This window comes from Eschrichtius robustus, chromosome 12, assembly GCF_028021215.1.
Source record: "Eschrichtius robustus isolate mEscRob2 chromosome 12, mEscRob2.pri, whole genome shotgun sequence".
Taxonomy (NCBI): domain Eukaryota; kingdom Metazoa; phylum Chordata; class Mammalia; order Artiodactyla; family Eschrichtiidae; genus Eschrichtius; species Eschrichtius robustus.
The window spans coordinates 37,314,654-37,327,946 of record NC_090835.1 but is presented as its reverse complement, the minus strand read 5'-3'; the positions used below and the strand labels follow the sequence as shown (position 1 = coordinate 37,327,946).

The window sequence follows — 13,293 nt, the reverse complement described above, 5'->3', positions numbered from 1 at the left end:
TCTTTTTCTTGGAGAGAATGGATTTATTCTCTGTAGAAATTTTTAAAAGCATCTGTTTCTATGACATCTGTCTATTGACTTGGCAAATGTACATGGTCGTTTATCAAGTACTACAGTAAATCTGTGCTGCTTCCCTAGAAGTTGATCAGCAGTATCCTTCACACCCTCCCAGGACCAGCCCTGAAATTGATCCCTTCAAGACCATGAAATCTGGGAGCAGAGCTACAGGCTACTTTTCCACTCTCCAGAGCAGTCATCTGGTGGTTCTTACCACACCTTATGCTGCTCCTGAGCTCTGGTCCTTCTGCCTAGAATTGTCCTTCCCTGAGCCTTCACATGCTTCTCTCTAGCATTCTTGGCATTCAGATTTCAGCTCACAGGTCGCCTCATCAGGGTGGTCTTACCCAATGCTTCCCTCTCCCGACAGCCTCTCTCCCATAGAGGTCTCTGGTTTTATGTTCTTTTCAGCACTTATTAGAATTTGAAATTATTTTTCACTATTTGTCTCCCCTATTTAGAAGGTAAGCTACTTTAGGGCAGAGACCTGTAATCTCTTGTTCAGTGCTAGATTAGCATCTGAAATACAGTTTGGGGACAACAAATGTCTGAATGAACATCCACATGGGACAGGTTTTTATTAGTTTCACTTTACAGACCAGAGTACTCCAAGCTCAACTTTGAGTATAGTTCTTCACTTCAGTGCATGGTTATAAGAGTGTCCTGTACTCAAACCCCACCCCTTATGTCCCAGCTTCAGTTTTTCCATCTTTGAAGTGGGGTGATACTTATACATACCTCATTATGTCGATGTGAGGATCAAATGCGTTAATAGCTCTAAAATGCTTACATTTATGCTTGGCTCGTCTTATTAGTATTCCCCAGCATCCAGCACAGTGCCTGGTACATGGTAGGTACCCAAGAGGTAATTGCTGAATGGAGAATTTTATGATGCAGCAGTTTTGCTAGGTCTTCAATAGACTTTGGGGTGGATTTTTTTTTTCAAGCCTCCCAGAGATTATAATCTAGTATAAGAGAAGCTGTGTACAAGGTGAAAGTTAAAAAACATCCCAAGAATAGGATGGCTGGGCTTCCCTGGTGGTGCAGTGGTTATGAATCTGCCTGCCAATGCAGGGGACACGGGTTCGAGCCCTGGTCCGGGAAGATCCCACATGCTGTGGAGCAACTAAACCCATGCACCACAACTACTGAGCCTGTGCTCTGGAGCCCACGAGTCACAACTACTGAGTGCGTGCGCTACAACTGTCGAAGCCCGCACGGCTAGAGCCCGTGCTCTGCAACAAGAGAAACCACTGCAATGAGAAGCCCGTGCACCGCAAGGAAGAGTAGCCCCTGCTCATTACAACTAGAGAAAGCCTGCACACAGCAACAAAGACGCAATGCAGCCAAAAAAAAAAAAAAAAAAAAAAAAGAATAGGATGGCTGTCGAAGAAAGAAAAACAACTGTCACCTTGGAACCTGGTTCAGAGTGATCATGTTTTTTGGCATCCAGAAGTGGGAGTGGGTTGGAAATGTGGCTGGTGGAAGAAGGACTGGGCTGATTTTCATGGAATGAGGAGGAGGTTAAACAGGTGAAAGGAAGAGGGTGTTTTTCCAGGTATAGGTTCACAGTGATGAAGAAGGCCTAGTTATAGTTTCTGATTAACAAGTCACTGGTGAGTCTTCTCTAATCCCAGCAGGAAGACCCCAGATTTTTAAACCGCACTTGAAGGCAGAGCCATCAATAGGCAGCTATGCGTGTAAATCACTCTAGGGATTCCTCCCTAATATAATCCACTTTCCTACTGGTGAATTGGGGGGTAGCATGATCCCCAAAGGTGGTTGTGAGGGCATAACATTATTCAAGTTGTCAGGGAAGCTCCCAAGAGGGCAAGGAAGCAGTGATGTCACAGAAGGGCAACGGCATCTTGGGAGGAGGGAATAGAAGGGGCTTCCATCATCAGGGGAGCCAGCCCTGGCCCTTGTTGCTCAACCTCAGTGACAGAGGAGGCAGGTAAGTGTGGGTGTCTCTGATAGTTGTGTATTGGGTCTTTTGGGAGAGGGGAAGGAGATAAACAATAAGACTGCTCTCTCAAGTTTCTGCCCAGCTTCATTGGTCTCTTTTTCCTCACTTTGGTCATTTTTAGGGCTCTCGCCTGAACCTACTTTGACACTTGAGACCAAATCTGCTTTATGTGTCACACGGGTAGTCCAAGCTAAGAGGCCAACTGGTGAAAATGTGGAGCAGGGAGGAGTCGGACCTCAGGTGACCTCAGGATTCTGAGAAAAGTGAACCAGCTTTTGAGGCATCCTTTGTCCTTTAAGATCATAGGATGAAGTTCCCTTACTTGAGGGAGCAGAGAGCCTCCAGAGGTTTTGAGCATGCTGCTTTCTATCTATGAGCCTGCTGTTTCCAGATGGTTACCAAAATGTCTTTAGCCAGCTGAGCCCTTTCCTTACTTCCAGAGGATAATCTAAATGGAAATCCATGTGTGTACATGTGTGACACAGTGACAAAATTTAATTTAGGTTCAAGTGACTGATATCAGAGCTTTTCTGGAAAGTCTCTTCAGACAAGGGAGAAGGGTATCAAGGTAAAATTTCCTGAGTCTCAAAAGCCAAGGGGCTAAGTGAGAATGGAAAATCTGAGGACATGTGAAAGCTGTGATACTTTTAGAGCACCTTCTGCAGATCTAAATTCCCATGGATAGTTTGGGAACACACACTTGTATTTTTATAATTTAATTTGTTCCAAAAAATAACTGATATCTGGAGGTATGAAGGCCCAGAAGAAAAAGGAAGTGGGAAGGAGTAAGGATATTTTAAAATTAATTAATTTATTTATTTTTGGCTGCATTGGGTCTTCTTTGCTGCCCGCGGGCTTTCTCTAGTTGCCGCGAGCGGGGTAGCGCTACTCTTTGTTGTGGGGCACGGGCTTCTCATTGCCATAGCTTCTCTTGTTGCGGAGCACGGGCTCTAGGCACGCGAGCTTCAGTAGTTGTGGCACGCTGGCTCAGTAGTTGTGGCTCGCGGGCTCTAGAGCGCAGGCTCAGTAGTTGTGGCGCACAGGCTTAGTTGCTCCGCAGCATGTGAGATCTTCCCGGACCAGGGCTCGAACCCATGTGCCCTGCATTGGCAGGCGGATTCTTAACCACTGCGCCACCAGGGAAGTCCGAAAAACGATTTTTTATCCTCTTGATTTTATGAGGAAAACAGAACCCACTTTCAGAATTTTTTCATCATCTCATCAATGTTCACTTCTTGGGATAAGGAGGAGGAGGAAGGGAACCTGGGGCTGTAGTGAAGAAAGCTGACACAGTTCACTCTTCTCGTTAACGGGAGCCCACATGGCAGTAATTCCCAACTTGAGGGAGGAGAACCTGCATCCTTAACTTCCCCCTGAGTGTCAGTGATCAGGAAAGCCCTTTCTTTTCCCCGCTTTTTTTCCAGCTTCAGTTAACAGGAAACCGGACGAGAGGGGCGAAAACCTAGAGTTACATGGTGCGCATCAATTTCAGGGGTCCTTGAGAGCTGCGCCTAACCTCTGTAGGAGGCGATAGCAGTAGTAGCAGCAATCATCATTGGCAGCATCAGCAATGACCGATCCCCAATGTTGAGCCCCATATCTCCGCGCCAGGCACTTGCATCATCTCATCCAATCCTAACAAGCCTCCAGGGTTATCCCCAAGTGAGGAATGAGGAGGAACCGAGGCTCAATTGAAGCACTGACTGGTCAACGTGCCTGTCTGGTGGCTAGCGGGGTGCAAACCCATTCTGTCGGACCACCACTAAAACCATTACCAGGCTTCCGGCCTGAGATTTCCGTGCCTCATTCACGCCTGAAAAAAGTTATCTGTAGCATAGACGGCTCTGTAGAGGGAGGAATCGCGGTCCACCCGGCGCGGGGCAACAGCGGCCTCCACTAGTCTCTCAGCGGAACTTTCCTGTCGGCGGCGCGTGTTCCCGTCCGGGCGGCCGGGCGCGCGGGCCGAGAGGGGGACGTTTTCTGGCGCGGACCGCCAGCGGAGGCTGCGAGCGCCGCCGCAGGAGAAGACTGACGCTCAGCCGGAGCCAGCCCGCGGCGCCCGGGCCTGGCCGGCTGCCTCCCTTCACCTCAGCCGCCGCTGCCGCAGGCACTGCCAAGGCGGGCGCAGAGGAACGCTCGGCCACTCGGCGCTGCCCGGGCCGGCGCGGCCCGGAGCCGCGGCGCGGGAGGTGAGTGCTGGTGCCGGCCCCCGGCTCCCTGCTCGGGCCGCCGGGACCCGCAACAATGGGGGCCGAGTGGAGACGCGGCCCGGGCCCCTGGCGCTCAGCGGCCTGGGTCAGCAAGCGGGTCCCGGCGGCCCAGGCCTTGGGGCGCTGGATCCGACCTAGGGAACTCCAGCGGCCGGAGGCTTGGCGGGGGTCTTCGCCTCCACCCGGGGCCTTGTTGGCTTGGTATTTAGAATTTTTGTAGCCGGGAAAGGGAGTCATAGGGGCATGGAGACTTAACTCTAGAGGCGTGCGCTCTTAACGCCTGATGCAGACGCCCTGGAGGCTGGCCCATAGCGGTTGGATTGGGGGGAGGATGCGTTTGGAATTCTAGGGGCCTCAGTGTGCCTGGTCCCTAAGGCGAATCGAGATGCGTCTCTCCCTGCCCTCCTCCCCACCCCCTCCACGCCCCCAGGTCCGTGAACTTGGCAGACCGGGATCTGGCTGGGGAGAAAAGGTATTGAGTATCTAGCTTCTCTGAGGTAATCGGTGATTAGTTCCTGGAAAGGCAGGAGCTCAGCTGGGCACAGGGGAGTTGAGCAAAGGGCTGGATTCTCCAGGGCCCAGCATTCTGGAGTTGAGTGGTTCTCAGGTAGGGAACTTGTCACAAGAATGTCTCGGTGAGTAGTGTTGGCTACCTTGGAGTTAGGGTGAAGCCGGAGTTGTGAATCGGAGAGTATCGAGGAGGGTTCGTAGACTGCTGAAGTTGGAGAATTAGCTTTTTGTGGGCCATGGTGGTAGCAGCCTGTGAGATGAACAAGGGGCCTTTGCAGAGTGGGCTTCCTGATAGAGAATGACCTCTTACTGAGGGGGAGGGGTGACTCAGATCTTAGAATTCCTGTCCCTTGCTAGTGGATGTGGCTGACTGTGTTGGTGGCTGGGCACTGAGGTAGATGGTGCTGGAAGGGGCGTTTGGGGGCTGAATTGAGTTTGTTCCTGAATAGAAGACAGTGTGGACCATTCCTTCTTACTCCAAGTCAGAATGGTAGCTGTCATCGACAGTGTTTTAAGTAAAGAATTTCTTTGTGGTATCTGGATCCAAAGCTTTCCTCTGTTCATTTTTTTTCTCCTTTGTTTTTGAATTGTGACTCATACTTTCTTTTCAGCACTATGGCTGTTGTTTATGATGATAGACAAACTTAGACAGTATAATATATATAAATTCTAGGGATTTTCAGTCCAATTCTAAATCTAAATTAAGAACCTCTTTTCACTAATTTGTGTGTCATTGTTTAATGTATGCAACTCTAGAGAGGGATGTGAAAACTCTTAACAGTTTATGTTGTTAAAAGTTCTTTATATCCCTAAACTTCATTTTCTCCTACTACCGTGAAGTCATTACGTTAAATCTGTTAAATCTTAGTGACCGTCATTTTAACTCTCCCAGGACATTATCTTCACTAGAAGTGTTGTCTGTCTGGTCTGTAAACTGTGTCTCATCTGTATCATTGAAAGGCAATGTGCAAACTCCAAACAGCTGAGGCCTGCATCTGTGCACCAGAGCTCTCTCTATGTAGTATTCAGGCAAAAGTTGGTGTGTTGTCTATAGATGAGATATCAAATCTCATATGAAAAAAAAGTGTCAGAATCATTGCACTTTCAGAGTTTGTTTAGAGTGTTAGGAGTTGTATTGCCTCGTTGGAGTATATTAGAGTATAAATTTTCAGGTGAGATGTGAGGTAATTCTGACTATTTGTAGTTGTACTGATGGTTCTGGGGATTGTTTTTCCCCTTAATCTTTAAAAAATCATATATTTCCCTTGCACTGTATTATTTCTGTCTGTCTGTCTCTTTCTCTCTTTTAAGTTTTCTATCTTAAGTAACTCATTCTTTCATAAACCAATATCTATTGAATTATGCCAGGCACTGTGTTGGGCACCTCTACAATGGTGATGTTTTTCGTGTTTTAATAGTAATAGTTCATATTTCAGAAGTGGCTGTAGGTCTATGAAGGAAGAAGTGATTCAGGCATATCAAGCTTTTAATCAGTAAAACCACTGAATAAAGTTTTTAAAAAGTATTGATTTTGACTAGTGACAATTGATTATCCTCATATATTTCCATGGGAAAAGTTCACAATGGTATGGGATTGTTTTTGCATTGTTTTATTTACATACACCTGTTAACTTTAAGTATGCCTGTAGACAAACCACAAGGTAAACATTTTGTTGCTGTGTGTGTCTTGATGAGCTATGATTTACAAATACTGTACATGTGCTTAGGTTCCCCAGGAAGCCATCACACTTTCCTTCTCACTGTGGTTTTGGGAGCATGAAGGCGTTGCTTACTCCCTTTGTCTGGTTCACTGTATGTAGGCTGGGAGTGTCTGCTGATGCCTTGGAGTGCTGTCTCCTAGAACAGGAGGAATAAGATTGAGGTAAGGCTCAGCCTGTTTGAAATTTCTTGCCTCTTAATTATTACTGCATAAATTATATTTGAATGCTTTTTTGCTTAATTGTTAATCTCCATTCCTATCTAGTTAAATGAAATTCTGTCCTTTGCTCTCTTCTCTATCTCTCTGTATGTATTTCGGCCAAAAATAAATGAAGAGGTTTAAAATCAAGACACTTAGATAATAAATAAATTCTTTGAAGTGTCTTTCATTTTTCCATCTGGAATATTCACTTGATCAAATAAAATGAAAACTGCTTTATTTTGTTGCTTTGAAGGCAAACTGATTGCTGAAAAATGTTTTTGACTACCTCTTAGTCAGATGGATAACCTCAGAAACTCTTGGAAAGAAGGCTTAGAGTGTTTGATTTCTTTGGAAATATTCTGAGGTGTCTAGTACAATGGAAAGAGCATGGTCTTTGGGGTCATCCCATCTCTACCTCTTGCTTGCTTTTTGACCTGGGTAAGCTGTTAACCTCTCTGAGCCTTGTTTTTTAATTTAATTTAGTTTTTTCAGTCTGTGAAATGGGGTTAAAATAACCTCTGCAGGTTGTAGTGAGGACTGGAGATGAGGGCCTGGTGCTTCACGGGTGGTCAGTGCTTGCTGTTAGTAGTAGGTGGTGTGTATCATTATGTGGGAGTTACTATTCTCAGTAGTATTAGTAATAGGAGTGTGGCTGGGTGCTATGCATGGATGAGAGGTTCAATTTCCTTGTCTGGTGCGGAAGGCAGCCTTCTGTCTACACCTGTTGGCACCCTGGACAGGTGAGAGAATTGTTGAGGTAGTCTTTTGTTTTTTTTTGTTTTTTTAAAGAAATTCACGTTCTTTTATTTATTTATTTATTTATTTATTTATTTATTTATTTATTTATTTATGACTGTGTTGAGTCTTCGTTTCTGTGCGAGGGCTTTCTCTAGTTGCGGCAAGTGGGGACCACTCTTCATCGCGGTGCGCGGGCCTCTCACCATCGCGGCCTCTCTTGTTGCGGAGCACAGGCTCCAGACGCGCAGGCTCAGTAATTGTGGCTCACGGGCCCAGTTGCTCCGCGGCATGTGGGATCTTCCCAGACCAGGGCTCGAACCCGTGTCCCCTGCATTGGCAGGCAGATTCTCAACCACTGCGCCTCCAGGGAAGCCCTGAGGTAGTCTTTATCCAGTACTGGTGGCCGGGAGTCAACACTATAAAGTCCAAGGTCATTCCTGGCACTGGTAGGTTTTTTTCCTGGCAATTTCCATGGAGAAGCCAGGAGGTAACTGTTTGGCATGTCCTTGTTTTGGGAACAGTGGGCATTCCCAGTGACAGAGTGCTGGATGTGCCAGGCAGCATATTCTGTGTGGCCCCTGATCAGGATATTTCTCTAGCTTTCTTCTGTTGGCCTCAGATACCTGACTTTGGTCTTTTTGCCTGGAAGGCTCCAGATGCTGGAGAGATTTGTCGTCTTTCTCTAATTTGGGATAGTTTGGTAGAATCTAGCACTCTGTTCAGAAATGTTTATGATGAACAGAAGGTTCACAGGCTTTGTTATAGAATTGTTCAGTTTTATTTTTTCCCTGTGAGGTGGGGGGGAAGTAGAGAGAAAAATAAGTATGAGCCAGACAGAAATGATTCAAAATAACTGGCCCTAAATCTCTTCCAGTCTTCCTTAGTGAAATTCCCCCTCCGTTTGGGGTGGTCTTTAACTTCAGTTAAAAGTAAATAATATTCCTCTGGCCTCAAAATACACGAACATCTAGATCCTGATATGTCTCTACTTCAACATCTCACAAAGACCTTTATGACCTGGCCTCTTTGGTATCTTCCTTTCTAGTCCCTCTTCTGCCACAATTCCTCTGTCACTTTAGGCTCCAGTTACAGTGAGCTCCTTGAATGTCCCAGCATTCTCAGGCTATTTCTCCTACTAATTTTCCTCCCATTCTAGTGCTTGTTTGACTCTTAGGCTTGAATTTACTAGGAATTCAGGCACCATCACTTAAAACTCTTCCTTGATTCTTCCCAGATTAAGCTGAATGCCTTTTCCTTTGTATGGCATTGCAATCTGTGAAAGCTTCTTTCATAATCACTGTACTCTTAACTTTGGGTATTTTTTTCTGTTTTCTGTGCCTATGTTGTGACCTACTTGAGGGCAGGACCTCGTCTTGTTTAACTCTATATCCTAGTACCTAAACATTACTGATACAGAAGTAGCTACTCAATAAATGTTTAGTGAAGAAATGAATGACCTCTGCATGTAAAATATCATGAAATCATTCCTTGTGGAGCTGGTGATGTGATGAGGGTTCTGATTTCATGGGTGCCTCAGATCCTGGCTGAAGCAGTGCTTCTGCCTTTGTATTTCCAGGTTGCTAAAAGCAATACATGATTTTGCTGTGAAAATGTGTTGCTTATTCCATATGTTTATGGTTATGATGCTGGGGAGCTATTACTTGCTCTCTTTGGGTCTTGGCAGAAGTTCCCTTGGAAGAGAATGTGACAGTTCTTTATGGGTATTATCTAGATCTTCCATTGGCCATTTACTGCTCTGAGCAATTTGTCCTCATGTGTGAAGAACAGTGACTAGTCAGTTTGGGCCACAAGGTCTCTAGACAGCTACTTCCAGCCTGGGAGTGGGTAATGGATTTAACACTAGGATGTTGTGACTTTTGTCAGCTGATGGACTTTTTGAAGATCCAGCTGAGCTCAATGTGGCCATATTCAGAATATAAGATCATTTGCCCAAACTTTATTTAGGAATTTGAACTCAGTGATTATGACATTATCTGTATTAGTTCTTTGTTCAGCCTAATACTGTACTAACACTGAAATTGATATATTAGTTCTTTGTTAGGAAGCTCTGTGTTCTGAGTTGTTAACCTAGAAGTAATGGAATTGTGCCAGTTCATTTAGTCACCCTCTTGGTTCTTCTTAGTGGTAAAATAACTTGAGAATATACTACCTAAATTACTTTGAATTAATTTTCATGGTTGATCAGACCACATAGGAATCCCACTGGCCAGGTGTAAGGAACTCTACTGAAGCCTACCTAATGCGGTTGTTCTTTCATGTAGGTGACAAACATAACAGACTGAAGAAAAGGAAAGCATGAAAAGTAACTGTAGTTAAAGGTAAAAATTGACATGAGATAAAAAGGAAAACTGAGACAAAGCATAAGTCACTTTAAATGTGGCAAGCAACTGTTAAATTGAAGAAATTTGTGAGCAGTGTTGAAATCTTGTGAAGAAAATTGTTATATAGGTTAAAAGCAATAAAAACATGGCCAATTTCAGCCAGCATAGGCACATTGAAGGTGCTAGCACCCATTTATGGTTTTATAGCACCATTGATGAAAGTGATATATAGGTAGAATTGAAAAATGTTTGCTTTGCTATGATAAGTATACGTATACCTTGCATATGTATGATATTATAGTTTTATAAAACACTTTGATGTACATTTTACTTTACTGCATCCTCCCAACAACACTGTGAGGCAGTTATCCCCATTTTATAGATGAAGAAGCAAACACAAAGAGGTGAAGTGGCTTGCTTTCAAGTTCACAAAGCCAATAAGAAAAAAAGGTGGGACTTGATGCCAGGTTTTCTAAGTTTAGGGCCTTTTTTAACGTCCTCATGAGATATTGTTAGGGCTTCAGTTTGGGGTGACAGTCACTCCTTTTTCCAGGCTTCTGGCCAGTAGAGGATACACACAAAGAAGGTAGTGCCACACAGGGCGTAGAGCTTCTGCTCTATTAACAGCAGCCTAGTAACTCTGCAAGAGCTGGGTGTGGGGGGAACCTCGATGGAGCCTCCACCTTCCTCACAGATCCCTTATGGGTTATGAGAAACACCCAGAACCAGGTGGAGAGTTTTTGCCCTTGAAGCCCAGTGACACAAATTGGGATCTTCCTCCTAATGTGATGATGTTTAGAAATTGGAAGAAAAATCGAAGTTTGGGAAAGAATCCTTCAAGTGTGATTCTGGATTGAGCTTACGCTCTCTGTTCTCATTGTGCCATCCACTCTCACTGTCTCCCCCACCCTATCTCTCTACCTTTCTCTTCTCCACTATTTCACCCACCTCCCACCTTAGTTTGGATGCTGGTTTGCCATGGTCCACAGTTACAGTGCTGCCCTCCCCAAGTCTGAGAACCTGCTTGAACCTTTGCACTCTGCCAGTTGCCAACCCTGAATTCTCTCCCCTGGCTTCTTTCGCTGCCCCTAGGCTGCCCAGTGTTTCTGGGGAGTCAGGAAAATGGGCTGCTTTGGTTGTCAGCAGTTCCCACTGCCTCACTTCAGTTGAGCTGTCTCTGCCCCTCCGAGTGCTCTTGTGTTGCATTCTCAGGGTCCCAGTTCCCACAGCAGCTGGTTGCACGTTTCGCAAGGTTCGTTTTTCCCTCAGGCCCTAGACCTGCTCTCTGTCTGCCTCATTCTTGACCTGTGACTTCACTTTAGGGCTTGTGCTCACTAATTTTTTCCCCTTTCCTTTCTATTATGACACTTTCATCACTCTTGCTTTTGGAAATTCCTTGACTTTTTTCCTGATTATGCAAGTAATATATAAGCACAGTAAAATTCAGGCATTTTTATTTTATTTTATTTTTTTATTTTTTGTTTTTTAAAAATTTTTTCCAGTTTACCCTTCCCCCTCCCCAGAGGCATTTTTAAGTAAGGAAAGGAACCCATAATCCCATGTCTCAGTGTTAACCACTATCATGAATTTGGTTTATATTTATCCACACTTTTTTCCACTGTGTATGCTGACATGGATGTATTTGTGCTTCCGTATGTGTGTGAGATAAAGTAATTCCTTTTTACAGAAATGGAATAACAGTATATCTACTTTTCTATAATTTGCTTTCTGTCTTCATTTAATGCCTTTATTTTGGGCATTTTCCCATGTTTCGGACACATATCTATCTTTTAATAGTTACGTATTTAATTTCTATCAATTTTCCTAGTCCCCTGGTGATAGCCATGTTTCTTTTTCTCTGCAGTTACAAGCATCCTTGTAAATATATCTTCGTATCTTCTGTACTCTGTATACTTCTTAGGATAAATTCCTACAAGTGTAATTTCTGTGTCAAAAGTTATGCATGTTTAAAATTTTACTAGATATTATCACATAACTTTTGAAAGATTGTATCAATTTATATTTCTTCTCTAACACTGAATGTTGTCAATAAATTTAATCTTTGACAATTGAAGCTTGGATAACTTTTATTTACATTTCCTTAAATGTAAGTGATGAACATCTTTTCATGTTTTTGTTTCATATATAGATTGATTGATCAATTAATTAATTAATTACTCAGTTATCTTCTTTCTAGCATCTTCCTATCCTCCCTCCCTCCCCTTTTTGTTTTTACCTACATACAAGGTAGACCCATAGTAACTTGACCTCTCATGCCATCCTAGCCCTCGCCTTCCTATCCCTTTTATCTAAAATGCAGTTTTACTGCCATTTCCTCACTACTTGCTTTATCTATATCTCTTAATCCTTTGTGATCTGGCTTCTGGTCCTGTTTTTCTCCTGAATACTATCTCTGAGTGAATTCCTTGTTGCCCAGACAAAAATTTTTTTTTTGATGTTTGTTCTCCCTTGTTTTGACTAATTCCCCATTCCCTACCATCTTTGCAGGGAGGGAAGCTGCATATGAGTGGACTTTTTATTATGGAAAATTTCAAACATATACAACAGCAGGGAGTATAGTATAATGAACCCCATGGACCCATCACTCAATTTCAATAACGACCAATATTTCCCCAATTTTTTCTTTCATTTGTCCTTCCCACCTTTTTTTTGCTGTTGTTGGCATATTTTTTTTTAGTTAATTAATTAATTTATTTATTTTTAGCTGTGTTGGGTCTTTGTTTCTGTGGGAGGGCTTTCTCTAGTTGTGGCAAGTGGGGGCCACTCTTCATTGCGGTGCGCGGGCCTTTCACTGTCGCGGCCTCTCTTGTTGCGGAGCACAGGCTCCAGACGCGCAGGCTCAGCAGCTGTGGCTCACGGGCCTAGTTGCTCCGCGGCATGTGGGATCTTCCCAGCCCAGGGCTCGAACCCGTGTCCCCTGCATTGGCAGGCAGATTCTCAACCACTGCGCCACCAGGGAAGCCCTGTTGGCATATTTTAAAGCTAAATCTCAGACTTTGTCACTGAGTGTGTGTCTCTAACTAATAAGAATATTTTATTTCTTAAACACCATTACCTTGCCATTTTCTACCCTGATAAAAATTAACATTTCCTTAATAGTGAGGACTTGATATTTAATCCTGGCTCTGATACCTGCTGTTTAACTTGGGCAATTTTTAAACTTGTTTTCTCATCTTGAAATGCAGTGAGATAATGATAATGCCGCCTAATAGGGTGGTTGTGAGGTTACCTCATTTATTCCCACATGAAGTGCTTAGCACCGTGCTTTACCTACGTGGGGGCTCAAACATTTTTTGCATTTACTCTGTCTTCATCTATCCATTCATTCAGCAGATATTTATGGAACACATATGTGTCAGCTGAAGAGGAGACACTGACCTTGGCTTCTAAGATTCTGCACTATCCTGATTCTCTGCCTGCCTCTCAGATGTTTAAAAACCCCTTCCTTTTTCCTCCTGCATGTGGATGTAACCCAGGTTTGTTGTTTTTCCTTTTCTATTCCCTCTGTAGTCTGGCCCTCAGAAATCT

The 13,293-nt window shown here is 44.1% G+C and overlaps 1 protein-coding gene across 4 annotated transcripts in view; it reads left to right on the top strand.

Annotated features, from left to right (window-relative positions):
• Window positions 1–3,969: 3,969 nt before the first annotated feature.
• Window positions 3,970–13,293, top strand: part of RAD54L2 (RAD54 like 2) — an 86,662-nt gene continuing 77,338 nt past the window's right edge. For 2 of the 4 annotated variants that reach the window (XM_068558764.1, XM_068558765.1), the window contains exon 1: window positions 3,970–4,212. The gene's annotated coding sequence lies outside the window, so the exon portion shown is untranslated. Of the gene's footprint in view, window positions 4,213–6,563; window positions 6,626–13,293 lie in introns of all 4 variants that reach the window. The other 2 variants (XM_068558763.1, XM_068558762.1) reach the window with 2 other exon arrangements.